This window comes from Acomys russatus, chromosome 12 (assembly GCF_903995435.1).
Source record: "Acomys russatus chromosome 12, mAcoRus1.1, whole genome shotgun sequence".
Lineage (NCBI taxonomy): Eukaryota > Metazoa > Chordata > Mammalia > Rodentia > Muridae > Acomys > Acomys russatus.
This window is the reverse complement of record NC_067148.1, coordinates 44,850,086-44,861,424: the sequence shown is the minus strand read 5'-3', so window position 1 is coordinate 44,861,424 and position 11,339 is coordinate 44,850,086.

Genomic DNA, 11,339 nt, shown 5'->3' with positions numbered 1-11,339 from the left:
TGATGGACAGAAGGTCGTCACCACTGAGTCAAGCAACCTTATCTGCATCTTCACATGCATCTGAAGTATAGAGGTGAGTGGTAACCAGGGGTGTGACACTCTCTCTTCCCTGGCTGGCACTGTCGAGAGTGACATAGGTCTTTCACTTCAATAAGTAGACCCACATTCCTTCTGAAGATGGGGCTTGCACAGGGCCACCTGGACAGAGGTCCTGACTTTTCAGGTCACTGGTGATTCCTTAAATGTGAGAGATCTGTGGGTGCAGCTCGAACAGGGACGCTTCCTGCCTTAATCTTCACCCCTGCTTCAGCCAGGATGCTGCTCACTAGTGTCCTCCAGGTGGAATGGTGCCATGAGAGAAGCAAGACCCTCGCAGGATGCCTCTCAGTATACTTGGTACTCCATGGAAAGTCCTTCCTGAAGGGATGCTCGGGATCTCTGAAAGCGCCTCTTTGCTGTCACCTGACATGAGGCATGCACTGACAAGCGATGTCCCTCAGATCCTTGACAGAACTCCATGATGGGGATGCTTATAGTTTGCTTGGAGATCAGAGGGAGTGAGGCTTTGTGGTCCCCCAGGGCATGTGTTGGAGCCAGAGCTTAATAGTTATCATCTGACTAAGAGAATCATGGGACATCTGGCCTCTCTGGTGTGTGTGTTGTCCTAGAGTCAGTGTTACTATCTCCACCAAACTCTTCTAGTGCCATTGTCACTACAGTGTTCTCCTTACACTATCAGGCTACACTCCATGATCACAATGAAGTCTAGGGACAAACGCAAGGCAGCTAGTCATGTCATATCCACAGTCAAGAGAGGGAGAAATAAATGCATGCCTGTAAGCTTGCTTGCTTGTGCTCCACTAGAGCACTCCCATCTGATGAGGTCTGGGACCCAGGCCTAGGGAATGGCCCCGCCCGAAACGGATGGGTTTTCCAGTATCAGTTGAGGTAATCCAATCCCTCCTCTACAGACATGCTAATAGGGAAACTTCTGCTAGCCCATTCCTCTGTGAGACTCTTCCCAGGTCACTGTCAGACACCCAAGTTGAGAGTTCACATTAAGCAGCACAAATTGCTCCCAGTGGACGCCACATCTCCCTACACTGAAAACTCACCCCCAAGGCCAGAGACTTAGCCTCTTGTTGGCCTGGGCTCCAAACTGACATCCAGCACAATGTTCTCCCTTGTTCCTTCAGATTTCCCTCCACCCCATAATATGTGACTCTGTCTGCACTCAGCCAGCAGCTCATCACTGGGAGGTCTCCACTGTGTCCTGGACTAATGCTTCCTAGACATAAGCTTTCCCAGCAGACTGCGCTGCCTTCAACTCAGTCCTTTCTTCTCTTTGCAGCTCTGCCAGTCCCATTCCCACTCGTGACACCCCTCCTGCCATGAAAGGTTAGCCATTGGTCAGCCCTTCAGCCCATGTTCCTCCTAGTAGCATGGGCTTAGAAGACTCGGTCCATTTCAGCTCCATCGAGGTTTGTATGATGCTCACAAGTGAGGCTATTTTAGACAGATGGTCTGGCTCTGAGAGCTTAGGACCTTGCCGTGCATTTTAAACTATTTACACCCTTCACTCAGTTATTCACCTATTCTCCTATTCTTTCTCTTCCTCTTCCCTGTCTCTCTGTGTGTGTCTCTCTCTGAAACTCTTTCTCTATTTCTCTGACATTGTGTGAGTGTGTGTGTGAGTGTGTATGTGTGTGTGAGTGTGTGTGTGTGTGTGTGCATGCACATGTGTGTGTGTGTGTGTGTGTGTGTGTCTGTGTGAGACCAATGTGTTATGCATAGCATGTGGAGGTCAGAGGATAACTCTATGGAGTCATTCTCTGAGACCAAGTTCAAGGACACCGAAATTGAACTCTCCTGCTTCCTCCAAAAGTTTTTGCAGGTCAAGAATTTGTGGACATGAGGCAGAGCCAGGACTTGCTGGAGAAGTCGCTGCCTGCTCTGGGGAGTGGGAGCCTCGGCCTTGGCGCACCCGGGTGCTGTTCTCCATCCTTGGATGCCAGTCAGGACAGCAAGATCGTCTCTGTCCCTCAGAGTTGCCTTGGTTGTTGATCTGGGGGATTCTCCCCTCTCAGCTTAGCTCTCTCACTCACTCTCACTGACTCTTAGCCTCCCTGCTCATTTGCTCTCTTCTTTATGCCTACGGGTACCTTAACAGAACTTTCTGTGGCTGTGACAGTAAGAACGTCACATTCCAGGACATGGCCTCCCACATTAGCATACACAGAGTGCTCACATAAGGTTGCTCTTATTTCTCTGTGAGGAGAGCAAGCCAGTAACTCCAGTGCATACTCAGAGTTGGGAAGACACTGAAGCTCAGAGCCTGTTCGGCCGCAGTGTGGTTCCTGAGCCTAGAAGCTCCTGGTCCCACTATCCAAGCTTCTTGGTTTATTCCATATTGGCACCTTTGCCATTCCTTTCTTGGCAGTGCCAACAAAACCTTCAATAGAAGAAGCTGGATCCAGAAAGCTAGGGGCAGGGTTTCCTGCAGGATCTTGACCCACGGTCTTCGGACTTCCTTAGCTCCCCTCACCATTAAATAGTATCCCACATCTCTCCACAGGGCATGCCTGCTCCATGCTCGGGATTCTGTGAGGAGGATTGGAGCAAGTGTCAAATGAAGGACATTCAGGCCCTAGGATCCACAGGAAGTCTGAGTCAGACCCCTAAGGCTCTGGGAAACTCTCACCCTCTCAGTGGCATCTTCATCTGCTGTAAACGACCAACAAACTGTTCAAGTAGGAACGCTCCTCTGAGGTGATGAAGACCAGGTAGAGAGTGAGTCCACAGAAGGAGTCGGCTCAGAGGTTTACCACCTCTGACTCTTTCAATTCTGGTTTCTAGGGAACACTAAGCAATCCTGAGTCCTTGCTCCCGGAAGACAGGTCAAGGTGTTGCTGCCAGGACTGGTGACACCACTCACTAAGATCAAAATCAGATCACTCCTCACAAAGGCTTTCCTCAGTCTCCTCTGACAGACAGATCGGAAGGTTGATGCAGGTAGGATGGTCATCCTGGAGGCCCTTAGTTTCTGATGGTAACACAGTGGGTTCTCAACAGCTGTGAGAGGAGAGGGCCACCAATGGACCTCAGTCTAGAGTTCACCCCTGGCAGAGCTGAGGCCCTGGAGTTTTGCTTTCAGGAGGCAGCAGGGGGAGATGTCTGTATTGGTGAAAGGAGCATCCCACAAGCTGTCTCAGGTCTCAAGACCTGTAGCCAAGGCCTCAGTTACAAAAAATCCTAAAGCGTGACCGTTATGTATCTTCCGTCTAAGATTAGTGTTATGGGGCTGCTGAGAGAGACTTCCTATGTATACCTAGCCACAAAAGGAGACCCCATTTCAACTCCACTCCTTTCTGCCTCCCTTCTAGTATTCTTTGCAAGGACATGCTTTGGGAATGTGGCCCACGGTCCTGGGTTGGGGATAGGGTGGACTCATGGCTGCATATAGCAAATCCTAGCACTCTAGCTGGAATTGTCTTGGGGGATGGCAGCCTTAGGACTCTGTGCTCTAGGGCCTTCCAGGAATCACATAGACACTCTTGCTAGAATCACAACCCAATGCTCCTAAACAGTCAGTATATGGAAGGATAGAGTACTCAGTGTGGTCTAGGCACTATGCCTGCACCTGGGCCTGGGCCTGGGCCTGGGCCTGGGCCTGGGCCTGGGCCTGTGTCTGTGACTATGCAGAGTTACACTGTGTCCTTGTGAGAAAAAGGAAAACAAGGCTGAGTAAGGTCTGTCCTGAGGATGATGGCCAAGGCCACACCCCAACCAACCAAGGCACACAGGAAAGAGCCTGTTTCGAAGCCCTGCTGGACCTGCCCCAGAGCCAGGACCTGTGCTCCTTCCTCTGGTTTTGAAGCATGCTCCCATTAGACACACCCACTCTAGTCATTCTCACTGCCCTCACCTTGGTACAGTCTGGCCAAGGCAACTTGCACTGCTCTCTCCCTCTTTGTAACATAACCAGGCTCTTGCCAGGTCCAGGGTCCTAACAGAGCTGCTGAGTGACCTGCTTCCTCTGCACAGCTAAGGGCTTTCATGGCTGCCTTCACTTGCAGTCCTGCAAGCATTCTCCTTTTTCTTACACTTTCCTTGTCAGACCAGGGCATATGACCTGAGGATGACCCTGCCTTCTCAGTCTTCAGGGCTTCCTGCATCATGTCCTTGTCATTTTGATGTGAGCCCAGGCAACAACTCCACTCACTGCACACAGCAGCTAAATCTCACCTCATTCTTTCCTGGCCTCAGCAGGCCTACCACCATCCTGCTCAGGGTACATACTCCAATGTCTCAGTTCTCCAAGGCCCAGTGGATGAGCTGACACTTGGAAGGAGAGCAGAGGTGAAAGATCCTCCCTTGAGCATCCTAAGGGAGTTCTAGCCATAGAGACACAAGTAAAGGGAGGTCTTCTCTGTGAGCTGGCCTTGATGGGTCACTATGTCCTCCGAGGATGTGAAGCACTGAGACGAGGACCCTACATCATGGCAGTGGTCCATGCTTTCTCCCAGCACAGTGCTGTGTCATTCTAGATCTCTCCCGAGAGATGGTCTCCTTCTCCCATAGGCCTGAGCTGGCTTGGCTGCTGCATAAGCTGGGAGACAAGCATGCTCCATAGAAGGGAGCCTCCTTCTTCTGGGCCAAAGGGAGCCACTGACCACCTTCCTGCTTCTTCCTGCTGCCCGGAGAGCCCAGGCTCTTGTCAGTTTTTCAGGTGTGGAGCCACTGGGCTAGAACCAGTGAGGTTTCTGGTGCAGAAGGCCTCCATTTCCTGTACACTCTGCCCTCCTCCCTACCACCCTGCTCTCTGGCATCCAAGAATGCTCTGCTGCTCTTTAACATATCCCACCCCTTGGAGAACACAGTCTGGCTGGTTCTTAGCACATCCTGTGGTGGGCTTTTCCTACTGTCCTGGCAGGGTTTGTATTCTGCTCTGTCCATGCAAACTCATAACACTCAAGTTAACACTGTACAGAGAAGATGCATTCGGGAAAGTGTAGCACTGCTGTCCTCTGCTATTTTGCTGCCCTGTGCCTTACACCTGACAGGAATCTTCTCCACAAGATTTGCTCCATCTTTCTGGTCTTTTTGACAGTTGCTACTGACCTGGTGTCTTTGGCATTCGTTTTCCTGTCTTCTAGCAGTGACCCTGTGTCTTTTAGCTGGCTGTCTACCTCATTCTCCTCAGTCCTCCCTGAGGAGAGTCTTCCCTGATGGGCTATCAGCATTTACATACAGCATGTAGGAAGAGTCCTTGCATTAATGCAGTGCTAGAGTGCCTGGGAAGGGCAAGGACAGTTGGGTAGGAGCTGGGAACATATCTTCTGCAAGGCAACCTCACTCCCCTTACCTTATGACAGCTGATTGATTTTTCTCTCTAGATCTCACCCATTGATACTCAACATCTTGCCCTCACCGATGTCCACAGCTTAGCAGATGGACTGCAACCAAGTAGCCTGGCTACTGCAAAGATGAGTCACATCCTTAGATACTACTCGAATAGCATAGAGAGGAAGAGAACAATACAAGGATCCCTGGCTCATCGAGAATTCCCGAGTACAGTGCGCCTGACCAACTGAGGTCAGAGTTTACTTCAGAATCCTAGGAGAAGCAGAGGTTCATGCTACACAAAAGCAGCCTCCTGATAAAGCTGCTATTTTCAGGACCATGTATGCGAAACACTTGTATGTCTGTGGATACCAGCTTGAGGGGTCCTTCATCCAAATACCCAAGGTCCTTCTCTTATACCTCATTTGGAATAACATTCCAAGTATAGACATTGTGAGTGTTTTGTGCTGCTTGTGGCCTGACTGACAAGCAAAGGAAGGTGCTTGACAGGGCTGGATATAGGCTCAAACTACTTTTGGCATTAAAGGTCAATTTATGTTTCTTTATGTTTCTTGACCCTTTTCACACTGGGTTAATTGAGAACAAGGCACAGAGCCTGCTCTTTCCAACCTCCACACTATGAGGTTCAGAATCCCACAGCTCAGAACAGTAAAGACGTCACCACGGGAAGAACTCAAGGGGGAAGACTCCTGACATAAGATTTACCAGATATATACATCTAAAACTTGGAAATGTAGACTTAGATTTTTCAAAAACCTATTTTATTTAGGGTGCTTAAATTCCTCTATCTCCATCCCAACCCACTGATCTGAGGAAGAGGAGTGGAAAGATTAGTAACAAAGTGGGTTAGGAACCTCTTAAGATATAGTTATAGGTGGTAAGTCCAGTCTTTGTGCTCAGGACACCAGCAATCCAGCAAAGAACAAAGAGCAGCAGCAGAGACACAACTTAGTGAAAACAGAAGGCTAGACCTGACTGGCATGAGTCAGTGGGAGGGGCAAGACTCAGAGGGAGTGCACAAGAACTTCTCTGGAGAGTTTCTCTCTGTGAAGGCAAGCGGAGAAAATTCAAAGCCAGCAAAGCAATGTGAACCATTGCAAAGTGGATGGATGCAAACATGTTCTCTCAGTGTCTGTGGGCTTCTATTTATCACCTCTCAGACTACACACAAAAATGTTTTTCCAGCTAGCAAAAACCACGCCCGAGGGCTGGAGAGATAGCACAGACGTTAAGAGCACTGGCAGCTTTTCCAGAGGTCCTCAGTTCAATTCCTGGGAAACACATGATATAACCATCTATAAATGAGATTTTTGTGCCCTCTTCTGGTGTGCAAGAAGAACATTTTATACACAGTAAATAAATAAATCTTTTTTTAAAAAAAACCCACACACCTTACACAAGATAGCGTACAGCAAAACAGCATGTGTCCTCTCATGAGTCAGTTTCCAACTGACAAATATGTCTGTTTTCAGTGGTGGAAAAACATCACCAATACCTATACTTGAGGCCAAAATAAAAAGCATATTCCCATGACCCAGGTGAGCTTTCAAAGAAAACAGAAACTTCCATCACATAGCAACATTTAACTTGCAGAAAGTCTTCCATGGATTCCCACAGTAGAAAATAGGGGTGCCAAAAAATATGGGCTAGACCATCACCACGTGACTATGGCACTGCCTCAGTGGGCCATTGCCATGCTCTCTGGGAAACTCAACAAATGAGGGCAGCGTGTGGAGAATGACAGTGCAGGGATGCTGGGCAGGACCAGTGGCTCTAGGGTGGTGTAGTGAGTGGTTCAAGGAGGTCCTGCCATCACTCCATCTTCTACATCTAGGAAGAAGGCAAGAGGAAAGTGTGAGGCACTGTGGAAAGGGTGATCCCGGCCCTAGGAATCCCAGGCTAGGTCTCAGCTTACCGGGCTGGGAAGGGTCATGTGCGTATGTACGGGAGGTACACATTCAGGGATGGCACCAGGGACAGAAGAGTCAGAACTGGGCCTGTGAGAGCATTGTACTTGACATTTTGCATGATGACAGCACATGGGCAGGTCATACCACTTTCAAGAGCATGCACTGGGCTGGCATAGAGGGATTCTCCGGATGGTAGGGGATTGGATGGGTGTACAGGAGGGCTAATAGCCCAAGGGAAGTAGAGGCCAGACACTGAAGTCATGGAGCAGGCAGCATGACACAAGTGGCCACACAGCGGGATGAAGGGGGCTTGGTTCCTACTCAAGGAAGCAGAACCACAGCAGGGCCTGGCAGAGCCCTGACTCCTGTACCCGCTGTTCCAGCTGCACTTCTCTCTAGCAAATAGCAAAGCAGTAAGAAGCCCTACTCTTGCCTGACAGCATCATGTGGGATTTTGTTGCATTCCATCCAGGGCATCCAAGGACCTATACTCCTCCTACCTATGGAATGGCCTAGGGGCAAGGGCACCATCTCCTCCCTAGGCCTGGTCTCATGACCATTCCCACCCCTTCCCACCTCCCATGGATTAGGAAAAGCATTTTTATCCCATGGTGTCCTGCCCTTAGATTCAAAATCAAGCCTGTCAGCCCAAAAGCATCTAAGCCAGGCCATTTACCCCCCTCTTCCTGCTGGCTATCTCCTGATCAGACACTTTCTCTGTGGTGCTGAAGAGCCATTAGACAACCTCAAAGTCCCCATGAGGCTCCATCGGAGTGCTCATGCACTGAGAAGACCTTAATATTTGCCAGAGGACTGCTCAAAAAGTAGACACTGGGTCCCAGCACAGAGAAAAGTAGATGCAAGCTTCCATGGTTCTAGGAGGTTGCACCTTGCTCAACAGAGCTTGCCCAGTTAGTGCTTCAACCACTGCACGATATGCCCAAGCCTCAGTCTTAAAGTGCTGGGCATATCCAGCCAGCTGTCTGCCCTCTTCCAGTTTGATTTGTTCCATCTCCTTTCCCAAAACTAGCGTATGTCCTCACTGTCCCTAATGGACAGCACCGAGGTGTCTCTGCTGTACCCTGCTGATAATAAAATCTAATGGGACAACACCCATGCTGCTGAACAAAAAGTCAACAAGCAACATTCAGGAACATTTTCACAAATCAAGCACAAACTAGTAAGAAAGAAGCAAGGAAGAACAATCCTGTTGATAATCATTGCAAAATAGAAACTACAAATAAGCCTAAGCAAGGAAGTCAAAAGAACATATCTAAAGAAACAGTTGAGACACTGTAGAAACTAAAGATGTTTCTAGCTGATGTAAAACGCTCCTGAACTTGTTTGCTAGGGCATTCTACACTATAAAATGGCTACATTTGCCTATGTGGTCTGCTGATAAAACTCCATCTGAATTGAGATTTAAGTTACATTGCCACAGACTGAGAACTTTTTCACATTAAAGCACAAGAGTCCTCAAACAGACAATTCCGAAGCATCAAACAGTCCTATCAGAAGTGTTGTCACAGGCCATTCAACTAAGCACTGAGGAAAGAGGAGGTGGCAGATCATTGATTTGTGGTCAGTGTCATTTACATATCAAGTTTCAGTAAGCCAGAGCTGTGTAGTGATGCCCTGATTAAAAAACAAAAACAAAATCCAATAAGGTCAACTCCACCAAAGAAAACACAGGATAGAGGTAATCTCACTACAACAAAACCAAAAGCAAGCAAGCACAACCACACAATATCACCACCAACTCCACAATACAAGGAACTAACAATCCCTGGTCACTAATATCTCTCCACATCAATGGCCTCAACTCTCCAGGCAGAAGACATAGACTAACAGAATGGCTACAGAAACAGGATCCAACATTTTGCTGCATTCAAGAAACACACCTCAGCAACAAAGATAGACATTATCTGAAGGTAAAGGGCTAGAAAAGAGTTGTCCAAGCAAATGGACCCAAGAAGCTTACTGGAGTAGCCATTGTAATATCTAATAAAATAGACTTCCAACTAAAATTAATCAAGAAAGATGAAAAATGACACTTCATTCTCATAAAAGAAAAAATTCACCAAGATGACATCATAATCCTGAACATCTATGCCACAAATACAAGAGCACTCGCATTCGTAAAAAAAGAGCTCTGAAAGCTTAAATCACACATCAATCCCAACACATTAGTAGTGGGAAACTTCAATACCTCACTCTCACCAGCAGACAGATCATCAAGGCAGAAACTAAGTAGAGAAATAATGAAGGTAACAGAGCTCATGAATCAAGTAGACCTAACAGATACCCACATAACTTCTCACTCATATACAAAAGGATATACCTTCCTCTCAGCACCTCATGGAACCTTCTCCAAAACTGGCCATATAGTCAGTCACAAAGCAAGCCTACATAGATACAAGAAAACCAAAATAATCCCTTGTATATTATCAGACCACAAGAGACTAAAGCTGAACTTAAACAACAATAGAAATAATTAAAGGCTTACACACACACATGGACACTGAACAATGCTCTCCTCAATAGCAACTGGGTCAGTAATTAAAGGCTTCCTAGACCTCAATGAAAATGAAGGCACAACATACCCAAGTTTAAATCAAATCCATTGAAATCAGGGACAAGACAAGGCTGCCTACTCTCTATACATCTTTTCAATATAGGACTTGAAATCCTAGCTAGAGCAATAAGGCAAGAAAGGAGATGAAGGGGACACAAATTGGAAAGAAAGAAGTTAAAGGATCACTATCTGTGGATGATATAGTAATATACATAAGTGACCCCAAAAATTCTACCAAGGAACTTCTACAGCTATTAAATATCTTCAGCAAAGAGTCTGGATACAAAATCAACTTTTAAAAAGTCAGTATCTCTCCTGTATACAAAGGACACACAGGCTGAGATTGAAATTAGGGAAACTACACAATTCACACTAGCCACAAATAACATAAAGTATCTTGGTGTAATTCTAACCAAACAAGGGAAAGACTTATATGAAAAAACTTCAAGTCTCTGAAGAAGAAAATTCAAGAAGATATCAGAAAATGGAAAGATCTACCATGCTCATGGATCAGAGACTCAACATAGTAAAAATGGCCATCTTACCAAAAGCAAACCACAGAGTCAATGCAATCCCTACCAAAATACCTACACTTTTTTTTTTTGCAGACCTTGAAAGATCAACTTGAACTTCATATGGAAAAACAGAAAGCCAGAGTAGCTAAAACAATCCTGAACAATAAAAGATGTTTCAGACAACTTCCTGAACAGAAAGAACACCAACAGCTCAGCCTCTAAGATCAACAACTGATAAATGGGACCTCATGAAACTGAAAAGCTTCTTAAGACAAAGGACACTGTCAACAGAACAAAATGACACCCTACAGACTGGGAAAAGCTTTTCACCAACACTACACATGACAAAGGGTTAATGTCCAAAAAAACAAAGAACCTAAGAAATTAAACATAAACCAAATAGTCCTATTAAAAAATCAGCATGGAACTAAACAAAGAATTCTCAACAAAGGAATAGCGAATGGCCAAGAAACGCTTGAAGAAATGCTCAACATCCCTTGTCATCAAGGAAATGCAAATCAAAATGACCCTGAGATTACTCCTTACAACAGTCGGAATGATTAAGGTCAAAATCTCAAGTACTATATATGGCTAGTGAGATTGCACCCTTGTACAACCATTTTGGAAATCAATCTGTCACTTTCTCAGAAAATTGGGAATAGTTCTACCTCAAGACCCAGTATACCACTCCAGGGTATATACCCAAAAGACACTCTGCCATAAAACATAAACATTTGCTCAACTATGTTCATAGCAGCCTTTTTCATAAAAGCCCAGAATCTGGAAACAACCTAGATGTCCCTCAATCAAAGAACAGATAGAGGAACTGTGGGACATTTACACAAAGGAATACTTACTACTACTCAGCTATTAAAAACAAAGAAATCTTGAGATTTGCAGGTAAATGGGTGGAACTAGAAATGATCATTCTTAGTGAGGTAACCGAGACCCAGAAAGACACACATGGTTTATACT